The following is a 17,451-nucleotide window of genomic DNA, read 5'->3' on the forward strand; positions in this document are numbered from 1 at the left end:
CACGCTCTGCAGGAACTCTAGGTCCAGTTCAGAACCGGTTCAAATGTTTGTCTTCCAACATGACATCAGGTCTCAGTTCCAGAGGTGGTTCTGGTGGTTCGAACCTCTCTCAGAGGAGTTCTGAGTTCAGATTCTGATCCAAAGAGGAGGTCAGAGGTCGAGTGCTGATCCAGAGAGGAGGTATGACTCCCTGCTTTTGTGACTCTCCCCGTCCCAAACTTCTGCTGCAGTTTGTGGTGAGTTCAGGGTCTGCAGGGTAGTTGGTTAAACTGATGTTCAGCTTTTACATGGAAGTCTGAAAGGAAAACATCCTTCTGCTCCACCTCATGTTTACCAGCAGCTTTATTGAGTCTGAAAGACTCCGCACTGCCATCTCTACCACTGATCCTGGATCAGCATGGGAACCAAGTCTCTGTAATCCACACAGAAACCAGAGCTGGAGGAATTCCTCAGTGAGCTGCATGTGGGACTTTTTTCCAGCTCAGTTCAGAGGAAAACTTTTAGCATCTCATGAATATTAATGAAAACAACAACAGGCTGCTAACCTCTGCCAAGGCTGAATTAAACCGGCCTGGATCTGTATCAACATGAGTTGGAGCTCTGCAACCTGACCATGTTTATCTGCAAACATACAAACAAATAAACAGTAAGCAGACATCCTGCCTTCCTGGTGGAGGTCAACACAGATCTTCCTCATGAAACTGTGACGTTAGGACGGGCATCGGTTTAATATCGATTCATGTTTACGTAACACCAATTTTTCTTTATTAAAGACGTTCTCAGGTAACTTTTATAACAGTTTATATCAAAATCAGATATCTGGGAGTAATCAGATTACTGTAAGAATCTAGTCTGACGCATCTACATGAACGTTCTGTCTACGTTCACAGCTCAGTGTTGATCTGGATCAGGTCTAGATCTAGATCATGCTAAAGAGCTAACTCATGTTTTTAAATATAGATACAATAACAAATGCAGTTTTTTTTTTTTTTAGCAATTTCTGAGTTTGTCATAGAATAATTACATTAAATTTCCACATCATGACAGTAAAAGTTCCAGGAATATTTAGACCTATTTTTCTTGTTATTAGGTTGGAAACTATGGATTTTTTTTTTCTACATAATTTTCCTCAAATATCTACATTCTATAGCAGAAAGTCTGTCTGTCCTCTTTCTGCAAAGTTTTTTTTTTTTTTGTTTGTTTTAAAACCTAAAACTAGAAATAAAATGTGGTTCTATAGTAGATATTTATCCGAAATTATGAGTTGTCTTTTTTCCCAAGTTTCTGGTAACATTTGCGTCTCTAAAGGAGTTTTATTTAGCTGGCTGAGGGAAAAATGGCTCTTTGGATTGGAAAGGCTGCAGACCCCTGCACTAAACACATAAACAGGTTTAGCAGCAGTTTTCTCTTTAAACACCAACAGTTAAAATATTTCTTCATATATATGTATAAAACCACATATTTATGAGAAAGAAGGATGAAATGTTCAGGATTTACTAACTAAAAGGTAAAAAGTCAGCAGGATGAATTTAAAGCTGTGAAGCTGCTTCCTTCTAAACACAGAAGGAACAATATGTGATGAATATCAGCATCAGGTGAACAGACAGAAAGCAGGATGAGAATCTCACAGCTTCTAGATGGTGAGGAGAGAGAAATATTCACAATATGCACAATAACTTCCATCCATGCACCTTCACTGCTTCATTATCCACATTTCTGGATATAAATTCTCTAAACTTTCATTCTTAGCTTGACTGTTTAGCTTCACCTCTGCACCTGCAGCCTCCGCTACCGGGAGTTAAGGGTTAACATCTCGTTTCCGGGTGTAGCGTCAGGTCTGTAGATGTAAATATAAACATGTGTGGTATCCACAGAAAGTCCAGAATCTCAGCTACCAGCTCAGTAAAACCATTTCTATCACCAACAAACACAGTTAAGACAACAATAATTAAAAGACCGGGGGGTATTCCACAAAGCTGGATGAAGGGAAAGCCGGGCTTATCTTGATAAATCTGGCTCATTTAAGCCAGAGTTCCGTTCCATCAATGTGGTTTATGTGAATTCCGCTGAGTAACCATGGTAACTGATGCACCAGAACTAGCCTGCTCGGGCTAGTTCCACCTGGTAGAGTTGCTCTGCCTCATTCTGGTATTAAACAAGAAACAGCTGTTATTACATCACTACTTTGTCTGGAATAATCAGTAAAGTGCTAGTTTACACATGTATGCAGATGACACAGTTTTATACACCTCAGCACCTTCTCCTGAGCAAGCACAATCTCAACTTCAAATAGCTTTTAATCAATTACAAGAAACTTTTTACCACTTAAAACTGGTTTTAAACTCAGAAAAGACCAAATACATGCTTTTTACTAAATCCAGAGCAAGTCTTCTACACTTACATCCCATTAAATCAAATGATGGTTATCAAATTGAACTAGTTACACAATACAAATACCTCGGTATTTTACTCGACAGTTGTTTATCATTTAAACCTCATGTTCAGAAACTAGTCCAAAGATTGAAATTGAAATTGGGCTTTTATTTTCGAATCAAATCTTGCTTATCTTTCGAAGGTAAAAAGAAACTTGTTTCTGCTACTTTTATGTCTGTTCTTGATTATGGGGATGTTATTTATATGAACGCTTCCTTTGATACTTTACATGCCTTGGACTCTGTTTATCATGGGGCATTGCGTTTTATAACGAATTCTAAGTCATTGACCCATCATTGTCTTTTGTACACTCGGGTGGGTTGGTCTTCCTTGTCATTCCGGAGAATGAAGCATTGGTATCTTTTAATTTATAAATCCATCCTTGGGCTACTTCCCCCATACCTCAATAATCTCGTTGAGATGAGGAGTGATAGCAGCTATAGTCTGCGCTCTCAGGACTTACTTCTGTTCTCTGTGCCCTGCGTTCGCACTGATCTGGGGAAAAAGGCTTTCAAGTTTGCTGCACCTTACCATTGGAATGACCTACAGAAAGACCTTAAACTAAAAGACTTAGTGTCACTCAACACTTTTAAGTCGCTCTTAACTGAACTTGAAACTAAATCTTTTGCCTGTAATTGTTTTAGTTAATTTTGTTTGTATTGATCTTGTATTGTATTTATTATGTGTGAATGTGTGGAAGTATGTTGCTGTAACCCATTGTTGTAACTGTGCTGCTCCTGCTTGGCCAGGACACTCTTGCAAAAGAGATTTTTAATCTCAATGAGTTTTTATCCTGGTTAAATAAAGGAATAAAAAAAAAAAAAAAAAAAAAATCTGTCAGCAGCAGTTTAACTAAAGAAACACGACTATACACGTGCTGAACATGAAATTAAATGAAAAGAACATGGTATTCACTAAAACTAATCAACACCTTATTAACCCTCCCCAGGTTCAGGAACCCGACCTCCACTGCCTCTGGTTGGCTACCAGTAAAACTGGGGTCAGCTGAGCCCCGTCCATACAGGCCGAGGGTGTTTAAAGAGAGAGAGAGATAGAGAAAGCTGGTCTAAAGAGATGGATGGAGAAAGATATAGATAGATAGAGACAGGGTTCCTTTCTGGTTACCATGGCTTGGCCTTTTATTAATGACCCTGCAGAGGGCGAAATATGTGTTATACACCATGACTCTCCACCGTGTGTGTAACGTCTTTAATGTGTGTGAGAGAGAATTATTCCTGCTGATCAACAATAAATTGCAGAGAAAAATCAGCATGTGAGGCAGGCAGTACTCTGTCTCACCACAAGGGGGCGTAGTTTCATGCTGGTGGATGAATGGTGAAATAAGAAGCTCTTTTTGTTCTTACAATGTAAATCTGACTCCAGAGGAGTCGGTGCCTCACCAGCCATGAACCCACCGCACGCCACTGATCTCCATCAGCATTCTTTGTTCAGCTGATGAGAAAATGAAGCTCTCGGTTTGCTCTCTTTTCCTCCAGCTCCTCTTTTCCACCATCCACTTGTCAGGGCTTCCTACGTTCCTCAGGACCTCCCACATAGCCAGGCTATGTAAGCCTCGCTTGGATTAGCCTCAACTAGATGCAGCTGGAATGTGTTAGTGGAACGGCTTAAGTATTAATTCAGAGATGGTGTTAGTTCAAGCAAAGCTTTCCTCATACAGCCTGGCTTTCTGTACCTACGTACGTAGAATATGCCCCTGGTACAAAAAGTCTTCAACGGTATATAAACATGTTAACAGCATTACAAATGGAACAGAGAAAGTATTTAGAAGTTGTAGAAGTAGCAACAAACAGCAAAAATCACAATAAAACCATGAACGAACTTAAAATCAGTTAAAAGTCAGCAGCAGATTTCCTGCAGAGACGACAAGAACTGAAACGTTTCACCTGGATTAAAAGTTTAATCTCCACTGGACCCTGGATCCTGGACTGGACTCTGGTCTGGACTAGGTGACCAGAATCTCAGGATCTCAGAGGTCTGCTATGTTTATATTCTCTGAACGTATCAGATAGATTCTGGACCTAAACCGTTCTCGGATGTAAACCATCAGAAAGGTTTAAATCTCTTCTGGGACTGACTGGAAACCAGTGCAAAGATGTTAAAACTGGTGTGATGTGTTCAGATCTCTTAGTCCTGGTTAAAACTCCAGCAGCATCTGAATGAGCTGCAGATGTTTACTGGTCTTACTGGGAAGTCCTGTTAAAGACCAGTACAGTAATCCAGTCTACTGGAGATGGATCATGGAGGAGTTTCTCCTGGTCTTTCTGGGAGACTAAAATTTTAACCCTGTTGATGTTTCTCCAGACTTTGACACAGTAAGTCTGCTGGGCTGCAGTCATCTGGTGACAGAGACACAAAGTTGTGTGTCATCTGCATAACTGTGATAATTAATGCTATAGTTCTGTAATATTTGACCCAAAGGGAGCATATACAAGTTGAACAGAAGAGGTCCTTAAGAGCTCTTTAGAAATTTTTCTGGGCTCTTTTGTTACCGTTCGTATTATCCGTCTCTTTGGTTTGTCATCAGTTTTCCTCCTGCGGCCACGTCCAGGGAGGTTGGCTACAGTCCCATGGATCTTACATTTCTGAATAATACAGTAGTAGCGGTTTAAAAGTTCCCCTGTTTCCATGATGGGTCCTTTACTGGTTCTTGACTGGTCCTTGACTGGTCCTTGACTGATCCTTGGCCGATCCTTCACAGGTCTGTGGGGGTAATGTAATCCCCCGCAATGACGTCGTCAGCGAGGCTCTGCCCCCAAGCAGCCCAAGTAAAAAAACAGCTGCAATCCCTCTTTTGTCCACGGGGAGGAGCAGTGATTTGATCTTGCTGCTCTCTAAACAGTTTATAATGAGCTGTGTCGCTCATTTGTTGCATTTTTGCCAACATTTAAAAAATGATTTGATTTGAAAATGGCGTCAAATAAATGTATCAAAAAAGCCGACATGTGTAGCTAATGGTGTTATGAGGCAAAGCACAACCTCCTCAAGTCGGCTAAGTGGTGAATGTCACTAGCAGAGCTTTCTAAACATCCCGAGGAGCGCTGCCAGCGGTCATTTGACTGCAACGTAAGTTATTCACAGTGGGGGTTGATACAGCTGCTGCGTAACTGAATATTGACAAAATCATAACGTAATATCGGCAGGTAAAAATAACATAATACTGATAATGTGTAAAGCAGGGATCACAAAAGTCCGGACCCAGCCCAACCTATATTCTGAATTAGGCCTCAAAGTGCTATTATCCTAAGTAGATAAGTAAATAAATGGTTTATACTGTGAAATGAAGTGTCCCTGGATTTTATTCATAGCGATCTAGTGATAAAACGTGATAAAACGTCATACAGCTGTGTCTCAGTGGTGGGACAGCCGCCTGCCTGCTGTCTGAAGCAGGCACATGCGCAAAGGCTGGTAGGAATGACAGGAACCAGCAGCCTATCATCACACAGGGTTTGTGATCTTACAGCCAATCAGAAGCAGAGTAGGGCGGCCATTTATTACAACTCCATAGCCGTGATATACGACAGTTTGGCTGAGAAAGAGTCTCCCTGAGCGGCTCTGTGGAAGTTTAGACGTGCTAAACTGCTCGTAAATATTGATGTGTTTACTTTTCCAAACAAGTAAGCAGGTAAAACTATAGACAACAACTATATAATAAAAGTCCTAAAATACCAGGTTCAGCCGTTTAGTTTTTAATACACTATAAGCATGATAGCATGACTGGCGGTCATCAAAAGACCGCTGGCGACGCTTCCAGTGTTTAACACTAGAAAACCCAGAGATTTCTTACCCCTCTACCATGCCCAGAGTACAACCAAAAGGCTGCCCGGTTTGAAATTAACAATTCAATGGCCAACAATTAGCACCTTTACATTTGTAAACACAGCCATTACCTGCCGTTAGCTGTTCAAGCATACTCCTTGGGGGGAGGAGTGTGCTTGAAAAGAGCCTTGTGGACTGTGCTGTATAGTTTCACTCACCACAAACGGTATTTGTGCTTTTGACCATTTCTCACATTTTCATGTACCCTTTATTGAGCATTGGTCATGTGAGTTTTCATCGTCATCACACTATTGTACGCCCAGCTTGCTTTCAAGTGAGAGATTATCACGTTTCTGTTTCCACAAAGGCAAGAAGGAAAGCATAATCAAGTATTTCAAATGAGAGATAATTACATTCCTTTTGACCTGGGAACAGAAAAGCAAAATCAATTTAATGTTCCTCACTTCCTAATATGGTGCAACAAGGTTCACAGTCCTCAATGTTTTTAGTAAAAAAAAAAAAAATTAAAAAACACCTTACTAACAGGGTGGAATGGAACATAACAGAGTGGAACAGAATATAACAGGGTGGAAAATATTTGTTCCCAATTCCAAATAAAAACGCTTCAATGGCCAGATGATCAGCAATGAATAAAGATATTTCTACAGTGATCCAGATTTTTTGTTTGTTGTTTTTTTTGTTTTACATTTTAGATTTTGTAAGAGATGGGTGTGTTTTAACAACAGCAGTTTTATCCGTGACTTTAATCGATAATTATTATCATTATCCAGTGTATAAAAATGTTGGTGTAAAAACGCCAAAGATAGATAAGCATGATGCTGAACTTCGTGGTCTTAGCTCCTGGTTTGATGTGTCTTGTTCTGTTTATTATCATTCTGAAAGGTATACCAAGTTGTGGGCTGCAACAAAGGCTAAATTCCTCAACATTCGCACTTGCTCCATAAAATTACCATCTCCAAGGCTCCTCCACCACCACTTTGACTATGGATTGATAAGTAAATGAGCCGCAGTTTTGTAATTGTTGCATTGTCAAAACAGTTCTGTTAGTGTTGTCACACAAAATTCAGTAGACTAGTTGGTTCCTATGCAGTGAATTTACATGTTATTACAAAAATACACAATAATAAAATAGGCAAGTGGCAAGATTAGAATAATGTTATAAGTTCTGCGCAAAGACTCCTTTTTCGTTTTCCAAAACAAAACTGACATAAACAATCTTGAAAAAAATGTGCACGTAGGCTATGAGGAAAGAATGAATGCAATGAAGTAGGGACTGGTTGAATAAACACGGTTTAACTGGACGCCTAAGCGAGCGCGTTGCAGGATGGCTCCAGATTTTATTGTCAAATGGTTCCAGGTCAACCAAGTCCGAACTGCTTAGAGCAGAGTCCTGCACGGTTCTGTTTTGCTACGCATACCTGCCCTAACCCGTTAGAATGACTCCCGAACCTGACTCGTCACCAGTGTATTTATTCCATTTAAATCCGAACCAGACTGATGTTTAACCCGCGACCCGAGCCATTAACGCATCATTGCCATGCTGCACCGCTTCTTTTCCATTATTATAGCCTATTGTTGTTTTATCATTGTGTTAATCTAAAACACATAGATAGCCTATGAATGTTTATTTTAAGCTTGCTCAACATTTTTAAAACAGCTTTATATTCCTCTGACTGAACCATTTCAGAGTGAAGACTAAACCAGACCAGTGTGTTTTATTTTGCCACTGAGAGGGTATTTATAATAGGCTACTCGGAGATTGCTGTGCTTTAACAAAATGTAATCCACCTTTCCTGGCAGCAGCTGTGTTCTCCGTTCCTGGACTACAAATCCGGCGGCAGAAAACTCTGCTGCGCAAATACCAGCGTAAAATAAACTTTCATATATTTTCTCTGTGTTGTTGTAGTATATTCAGATGACAAAAACAACAATATAATAAAAAAGAAGACTTGGAAGGAGGAACAGCGGTGCAGTAGGCTATGGCACACGTTAACGTTAAAAAGCACACTGCTTGTTGTAAATACTTGGTTTATGCTTTAAGAGGTAAATATTTTGGTTAACATGTTGAAGAAATATCGTTGTTTCTTTTTTCATCTCTTGCTATGCTATTGAATTTGGCAACATTAACATGGAAATTCACTGCATTAGGACCGACTAGCCATACTGAATTTCTGGTAGCATGACAACACAAACTGGACTCGTTTGACCACTCTTACCCAATGTGCAACAATCACAAAACTGGGTCACTTGTTCAGCTGCCTCATTGCGGCTCATTTACGTATCAATCCACAGTCAAAGTGGTGGTGGAGGAGCCTAAGAGATGGTAATTTTCTGGAGCAAGTGCGAATGTTGAAGAAGGCGCATGTTCAAGTTGGGGGCTGCATACAGTACCTTTTGGAATGGTAATCAGAGCGTGTCGGGGAATAGCCCACCTGGAGGGGTGACGTAATCGGGATTCCCGGCGAGCAGGAAGTCGCAGCACAGCGAGTGTTGGATGTCCCCCCGCGATTAGACACATTGAAGTGGAAGAAATTATCTCCGATCCTGCGTGGGGCTTTTATCTGTCGCCCTGTCTTCTTATGGAGGTGAAATAAATAATATGAGAATAAAATAACCCTTCCTAGCTACCTCAAACAGATTCTGTGTTGCTTGATCCAAATCTGATTTGTCTATGTTAATAATGCTAATATTAAAAGATTAATCAGTATGATAAATACATCCTATTGAGAATAGAGCTAGGGGCTGTGATCCAGTATTTGAAAGGTTTTATTAACCTACTAGCATTCATTTCTGAATAAAACAATTGGCAGCGCACAAGCATGTTACAATTTCACATTCCACGTCAAACGATGATTATGTATTAAGTTTTATGCATTTTTATGAATTGTGACTGGCCATCAGAGGTGCTTTGAGTGGCGCCTCTGCCGGTCAGTGTAAATTCAGATAAAATCTGACAGACTACGGGCGATGAGAAGTCTGTGAGAGAAGCGCCATCTTCTGGGTCTACCCTATATTACAAGGAATGGGTGGAGTTTGATTAAAACATCGACACTCCCAGGAGAAGGAGGGGGCCTCTCTGGCGGCTGGAAGTTGGAAGGCAGCTGGCTGGAACTGGAATGGAACTGGGCTGGAAGCCAGCAGGTATTCGGCTGGCTTTCAGCTTGGATGGGAACTTTTAAACCGCTACTACTGTATGTGCAGCTGTAGTCACAGGACCATCAAGCTGCTTGGAGATGATCTTATAGCCTTTAACATGCTGGTCTATAATTTTCTTCTAATCTCCTGAGACAACTCTTTCCTTTGCTTCCTCTGGTCCATGTTGAGTGTGGTACACACCATGTCACCAAACAGCACAGTGACTACCTGTAGCCCATATATAGGCCCACTGACTGGTTACAAGCTTGTAGACACCTGTGATGCTAATTAGTGGACACACCTTGGATTAACACGTCCTTTTGGTCACATTATTTTCAGTCTTTTCTAGGGGTACTATCATTTTTGTCCAGGCCTGTTTCACGAGTTTATTTTTTAAATAATTCTGTTGAAACATGGTTGAAAAGCAACATCTGACTTTCACTGGTTAAATTAAATTGAATTTTTATTTATTATTACTTTTGTCAGATTCAAGTTATTTCTGTGACCTTTGTGTTTTTTCTTTCATTAATCGAAGGGTACCAACAATTTTGTACACGTCTGTAGCTCTGCCTTCCACACACTGAGTCCTTCTTCTTTCATTAATGTTCCTCTTCCTAACCGAGAAGCAGCTGGTTGGATGTTCTGAGTGATCAGGAAATCGCACTAAATACAGAAATGCTCAGACAAGGCCGAGTCAGCGACCACAGCAGAGGAAATATCACCACCTTTAGAGAGAACCAGGTCCAGAATGTGGCCTAGAATGTGGGTCGGTTCTTTTCCATGTTGCTATGGAAACGTCCAGTATGGAGAAACTTCCTTCACAATTGCAACTCTATGTTATCTTTGTGGATATTAAAATCCCCAGATCAGATATAATGGTTAAAATCAGTCAAGATAACTGACAATAATTCAGAAGATTCACCATTAATTTGTTCAGTGTCCTGGACGTCTGGAGGCCAAATTTATTTTGTCTGTGTTTTATTGTGGTTCTGTCTGTGTTTCAATGAGGTTCTATCTGTGTTTTAGTGAGGTTCTCTCCATGTTTCAGTGATGGTTCTTTTAGCATTTCACTGTGCTTCTGTCTGTGCTTCATTGAGGTTCTTTGTTTTTTTGAGGTACTGTCTGTTTTAGTGAGGTTCTTTTTGTGTTTTAATGAGATCTGTCAGTGACTCATTGAGGTTCTGTCTGTGTGTTAGTTTTACCAACATGGCATTTGGACTGAGTGATTCACCATCACACACTGACACACTCCAGCAGGATAAACCCGTAACAGGATCAGAGGTCACCATCTGTCCTTCCCCTTCATCTTCTCCTACTCTGATTATCCTTTTCCCCCCTGACAACTCAAACATGGTTGATATTTTAAATTCTTCACCCTCTTCTTTTACTTCCTGGAATCAAAGCAGTCCCTTTGTATAATTTTTGCCTTCTGGCTTCCTGGTTACTTGCTACATTAGACCATGGGTTACGTGGTCTGTAGGACCCCCACCCAACTCCAAATCCTCTTAAGGAGAAGAATTGGGTTGGTATTCAGTCTCTGCACCACAAGGCTTCAACCAGATCAGTACTTCTCTTGGAGGTCTGATTTTCAGAGCTCTTAGTCCTGATGATGTGTTCATTTAAACATCTGGAAGCTTGATAAACTCCTGGGGCCCTATTCCTGAAGATTCTTAGTGCAAAGAGTTGCTCCTAGTAGCCAGATTCTAAGAACATTTTTAAAATCATGCTTTCTTAGAATTTCACATAAAAGTGAAAAAGTAGATCCAAATAAAAATAAAAATATTCCTAAAGAATCTTAGTTCTTCAGAGAGCTCCTCAGGTGAGATCACTTAAGAGCAGGGAAAAGGGCTTAGAGGAGGAGTGCGTATCATGTGTGCAGAGTTAATTGCCATATTAATGTCACCCAAGTCACCTAGTAGACATAGTGCGGGGATTGTAGGAATATTACATTTAAACCATGTTGACATGTCCACACATACCTGAAGCCAGAACCTGCGGACAGGTGTGCAGGACCACAAGGCATGGAGGTAGTTATCTGGTGTGTTTTCATTGCAGTGTGTGCAGATGTTTGATTGTGACAGACCCATCCTGAACATCCTTTGTCCTGTATAATGAGTTCTATGCAGAATTTTGAATTGTATTAGTTGCATATTTGAATTCTTAGTCATTTTAAAGGTGTTTAAACATATTTGTGACCATTTATCTTTATTAAAGTTACTGGATAAGTCACCCTCCCATTTTGAAGTTGGAAGACAGATTGAGTCTTCTAGTTTAGATAATAGTCTATATGTTTTTGATAATAGCTTTGGGGCATTGAGATTCATGAATTCTGCCACCCTAATAGGTAGCTGTAAGTTTAATTGATTAATGGTATATTTTTTACATATAATAGATTTAAGCTGGTGATATTCTAAAAATGTTTTGCTACTGATTCCATATTGTGAAGTGAGAATATTAAATGATAAGAAGTTTCCATTTTCTATTATATGTTCTAACTGTTTTATTCCTTTATTTTTCCATTGAGTAAAATTGATAAGCTTTTTGTTTTGCAGGATGTCAGGGTTGTTCCAGAGGGGTGTAAACTTACATGGAAAAAGTGAGGATTTGGTTATTTTTAGAAAATCCCACCAAGCCACTAAGGAGGAACTGATATTGATGCTTTTAAAACACTTATGTGTTTTGATGATTGAGCTGATGAATGGCAGGTCAGAGATAAACACATCCTCACACAATGCTTGCTCTACATCTAACCATGTTTCATCCAGACTGCTAGGTTTAAGCCATTTGGAGCTATACTGCAGCTTGTTAGCTAAGAAAACATGATTAAAGTCGGGTAGCTCCAATCCGCCTCTATCTTTAGTCTGTTGTAAAGTTTTTAGACTGATACGTGATGGCTTATTTTTCCATAAAAATTTAGATATATGTGAGTCCAGTGACTTAAACCAACTGGAGGATGGTTTAGTGGGTATCATAGAAAACAGGTAGTTTACTTTAGATAGAACCATCATTTTAACTGTGGCAACCCTCCCCATGAGTGATATGGGTAAGCGCCTCCACCGTGAGAGATCATCCTCTATTGCTTTAAGTAGCTGGACATAATTTAGCTTTGTTAGTTCTGATAACCTGGGGGAAATGTTTATGCCTAGATATCTAATGTTTCCAGACTGTATTGTAGTTTTGGGTATGTTTTGTAGGTCACAGTTGATGGGCATAATAATAGTCTTAGACCAGTTAATAGAGTATTCAGATATTGATGAGAATGTGTTAATAAGTGTGATTGTCTCGGGGAGAGATGTCGGTGAGTTCTGGAGGAAAAGTAATACATCATCAGCATAAAGACTTATCTTGTGTTCTATATTTTTGGCATGGATTCCTTTAATCTCTTTATTTTGTCTTATGGCAGCAGCTAGGGGTTCAATAAAAATAGTAAAGAGTGATGGAGAAAGCGGGCAGCCCTGTCTGGTTCCTCTCTGCAAACAGAAGCTTGGAGAGGTTTGATCATTGGTCTTAACACATGCATTTGGGTTGTTATATAATATCTTTATCCAATCTATGAAAGATGACCCAAACCCAAATTTGTTTAACGTTGCAAATAAAAATTTCCAGTTTACTCGGTCAAACACTTTTTCTGCGTCTAAAGAAATTACTGTGGATTCCAGATTATGTAGAGTAGAATAATCTATGATGTTAATTAATCTACGCATGTTAGTAGAGGAATGTCTACCTTTAATAAAGCCTGTTTGGTCAGGATGTATTATTAGAGGGGTTATTTTTTCTATTCTTCTGGCCAAAGCTTTGCTAATTATTTTGAGATCTACATTTATTAATGAAATTGGACGGTAACTGGATGGAAGTGTCGGGTCTTTACCTGGTTTTAATAGTAGAGTGATATTGGCTAGGTTCATATTTGAAGGTATTTTTTGTTTTTCCTGTATTTCTAATATCATGTTGTAGAAAGTGGGTGCCAGCATTGTCCAGAATTCTTTGTAGAATTCTGCTGGGTAACCATCTGGACCTGGAGCTTTATTGTTGGGCATATGCTGGAGAGCTTCATGGAGTTCGCCGACTGAAAGGGGGGAATCCAAGACCATTTTATCTTCATGTTTTAATTGTGGAAGATTAATGTTACTAAGAAATTTATCAATATTGTCATCTGTTGTAGTTAGTTGCGATGTATATAATGTTTTATAGAATCCTTTGAAAGTGTTATTTATCTTGTCAGGGTCGTGGCTGATGTTTCCTTCTGGATCTCTGACAGAGGAGATAGTTGTTTTCTCCTTATTTGTTTTTAACTGATTAGCCAGGAACCTTCCGGATTTGTTGCCATGCTCAAAATTCTCCAAGCGAAGTCTTTGCACCAAGAACTGCGTCTTTTTATCTATTATTTCATTAAATTCAAGTTTAGCTTTCCCTATAGCATTTAGTGTGTGTTCTTCTGGGGAGACATGGTAAGCGTCCTCTAAGGATTTAATTCTGAGTTCTAACTCTGAAATTCTCAAAGTTTCCTTCTTTTTCTTATGAGAAGAAAAGGAAATAATTTTCCCTCTCATTACTGCTTTTCCTGCTTCCCAAAGAACACTTGCTGAAGTTTCTGGCAAGTCGTTATTTTCTAGATATAAGGACCATTCTCTTTTGAAGTAGCTGATAAACTCAGGATCTTTAAGTAATGACGTATTAAATCTCCAGTTTCTAGTTGCTGGTTTATTGCTCTTACTTCTCAGAGTGAATGATACTGGTGCGTGATCACTAATGCTAATAGGATGGATTTTGATTTCTGACATGTCATTCATCAGCGAGCTGCTAGTTAAGAAATAATCTAATCTAGAATAGGAATGGTGAACTGAAGATAAGAAGGTGTATTCTCTTAATGTGGGATGGTGAGAGCGCCAAGCATCACAGAGACCAAAATCCTTCATGTACTGTTTTACAGTTTCTGAGGATTTCCAGACTCGATGAGCTCCTGTGGTACTTTTTTTTCTCCAGTATAATGTTAAAATCACCTCCTACAATTAGTGTGTTATCTGAGTGACCATAGAGTGAGGCGAAGAGGGAGTGAAAGAGGGACGGATCATCAACATTTGGACCATATATATTTGCGATACATAACTTAACATTTTTAAAAGATAATGTAATTATTATAAATCTGCCTTCTGGATCTATGATTGTATTATCTATATCAAAATTTAACCTTCTATTAATAAGAGTTGCTACTCCTCTCTGCCTAGAATTATAACAAGCTGAATACACGTGTGGAAACTGGGTTGTTGAGAGAAGATCTATTGTTGAGTTTGATAAATGAGTCTCTTGGAGTAATATTATATCTGCTTTCATGTCTTGCAAACGATTAAAAATTTTTAACCTCTTTTCCCTTGTGCCAGCTCCACGCACATTCCAAGTGACAAATGTGAGTTCGTTCATGAACCAACCACAGAAATGAGGGCTATATGCATATTACTGAAGCATGTGTGCGTGCATCCCACTGCTTCTCTGCGTGCATGTGTATGTGCCTGTTGGTTGTGACAGGGATGTATGTGCACTTGTGCTGCTCTGTGTGTGTTCCTGTGAATCATGAAAAGTGCTGATGTGTATATAATATAATGACAAGTGTTACCGTTAACCGCTAAAGGGTCGGAGAGAAGAAGTGTAAAGAGTGAAAAGAGCGACAGTGCCAAATGAAAAAAAGTAATTTAAAAAACGCATCTGTGCTGAGAACAGTGTAGTGGAGACGGGCAGTGGATTTACTGTTAACTAAATTATCTTTTATGGCAGTTTTATGGATATAACATGATCTTGTGAGAAAACAGGAAAATTAAAGCACATACCAAGTCAGTAGAGCCACGGAGTGATGTCCGGGTCGCGGTACAGCTGTCCATTAATAAATAATTTATCCACCGCGATGACAGCGCGAGCACCTTGCAGTGATGGATTTCCTCCTGATGGGAAACAGGAGTCTCCGTCGGTCCAGAATCTCTCTCGGATATTGGTCGTTTACTCCAAAGTTCGTTCCCTTCAGTTCGCGGCCCTGGTTCTTCACCTGCTCCTTCTGTTTGAAGCTGACGAACTTCACTACAATGGGTCTTGGTCTGCTGGACCCGGGTTTCCTCCCGCCGAGCCGATGGACTCTGTGAAAGGAGATGTTTTTCACCGTTTCCTCCGGGAGCTTCAGATGGGTTTTGATGAAGTTTTTCACCGTGGTCTCAGGGTCCTCCTCCGTCTGCTTTGGAATCCCTGCAAATACCAGGTTCTCTCTCATGCTCCGCGCCTGCAGATCGATCACCGTTTCCTTCATCTTCTTATTTTCCTCCGAGAGACGGGTCAAGCCCTTGGTGAGGGATTTTACCGACTCTCTGAGACCAGCATTTTCTACAGCCAGAGTTTCCACCTGCTTCTGGCTGAATTCTAGTGATTCACGTAGCGCCTGGAACTCTTTGTGGAGAATTTCTACCAGGCTGAAACGCGCATCAAAACTACTGAGTTTCTTATCTATAGAGATCAGAACATCCGTTGAGTCGTTCCCCGGTGGTGAAATAGCTCCAGGTGAATCCTCATTTCGCTGTCTCTTGGACTTAGATGCGGTGGAGGGGGTGGAGGTGTAGCTTGGTTTCCCCATGACGATTCTGTCGTAACAACGATCTATAAAATCTGTCAGGCTGGCCAAATCCTCCTCGCTGTGCTCCAGAGTTAACCTTTTAAAGACACTATTTTCCTACTTTAAAGAATATTTTGATTAGGCTGGCACAAAATACAATTGAATGAAAGTATAAATGTTCTAACCCAGCCCAGGTTGGAAACTACCGGCCGGTCGCACTGCTTCCATTCATATCTAAATTACTAGATATTATTAGATCCACATCAGTGTGGCTATAGGCAAGGCCGCTCTACTGAAACTGCTGTCCTGTCAGTTACTGATTCCCTACGGGTTGCCAGATCCGCTGGTCAATCCTCAGTCCTTATACTGCTGGACCTGTCGGCTGCCTTTAACACGGTCAACCATCATATACTGTTCTCCACACTCTCGGAGCTTGGCATCTCAGGATCTGTCCTCTCGTGGTTTACGTCCTACCTCACAGAGAGATCATTCAAAGTATCTTGGCAAGGGGGAATGTCCAGATCACATGGGCTGACAACAGGGGTGCCTCAGGGCTCAGTGCTTGGCCCTCTTCGCTTCTCTTATCACTATACACCTCCTGACTCGGTGCATCATTAGCTCTCGTGGTTTCTCCTACCACTGCTATGCAGATGACACTCAGCTTTTCCTTTCTTTCCCACCTGACGACACAACCATCTCAATGTGAATATCAGCATGTTGCTGATATCTCCGCATGGATGAAGGATCGCCACCTTGCATAAAAGTGCAAAATTCAGCACAAATGAAGTAAAAAAAAAAAACGAAGAAAGACATTAGTTTCTGAAAGCTGAGGGTTCCTCTGTCCTCCAAGGCTGCAGGTCTCAGACAGCATCCTGCAGAAGGTTTTTCATCTGCGGCTGGAGATGAACCCGCTGGAGCTGCTGCTGCTGGATGCCGGTATTTAGTTCTGGCTGGTAGAGAATCTGCTTTAGCCGCCATTGCCATGTCTTTAGACTGTTTTTAGTGACATTTAATCCACGTACCCTGGAAGGCGCGCTGGTGCTTTATTTTAATCTGCCGTTCCAGGTTTCTGTTGACATTGTTGATGTCCAGAGTTGCTTCTTGACACCCGGCAGGCAAAGTTTACACAAAAAGGCCAGATTTCTCCCTCCTGGATCACCACTGGCCTTTTCAGAAATGATTTAAGTGATTGTATGAAGACCCTGCAGTGATCATGGAGGCAGAGGTGGAGCTGCTGCTTTCATTGGATTTTGCCTCCATGTTTCACAATTTGATGACGCATCCATGGTGCGGCTCTGTGGTGGCTGGTGTTACCAGATGGTGTTTTTCAGCTATATATAAGGGCCTGTTTATGATGTGTTTTAACCGGGATTTAGCCTGGAAGGCTCCATGGAAATCTGGAACTCTCTCAAACAAAGTTTAGCTGTAAGAGAACGCCGTTCATAAACGGCAGAATGAGCGCGCTCACAATAACATTCATCAGGCAGAAATACAGA

At 40.6% G+C, this 17,451-nt stretch overlaps 1 protein-coding gene and 1 long non-coding RNA gene across 3 annotated transcripts in view; one reads left to right on the top strand and one right to left on the bottom strand.

The window, feature by feature from the left end:
- Nucleotides 1–17,451, top strand: part of sdc2 (syndecan 2) — a 41,665-nt gene that overhangs the window by 1,107 nt on the left and 23,107 nt on the right. The gene's annotated exons all lie outside the window — the stretch shown is intronic.
- LOC121657142 lies at nt 215–16,853 on the bottom strand. The gene is made up of 3 exons (XR_006013522.1): nt 16,767–16,853; nt 10,653–10,660; nt 215–224 (listed from the first exon to the last, which is right to left on the bottom strand). It is a non-coding gene; the product is annotated as an uncharacterized LOC121657142 (long non-coding RNA).

Source organism: Melanotaenia boesemani, chromosome 17 (assembly GCF_017639745.1).
Source record: "Melanotaenia boesemani isolate fMelBoe1 chromosome 17, fMelBoe1.pri, whole genome shotgun sequence".
NCBI classification, from domain to species: domain Eukaryota; kingdom Metazoa; phylum Chordata; class Actinopteri; order Atheriniformes; family Melanotaeniidae; genus Melanotaenia; species Melanotaenia boesemani.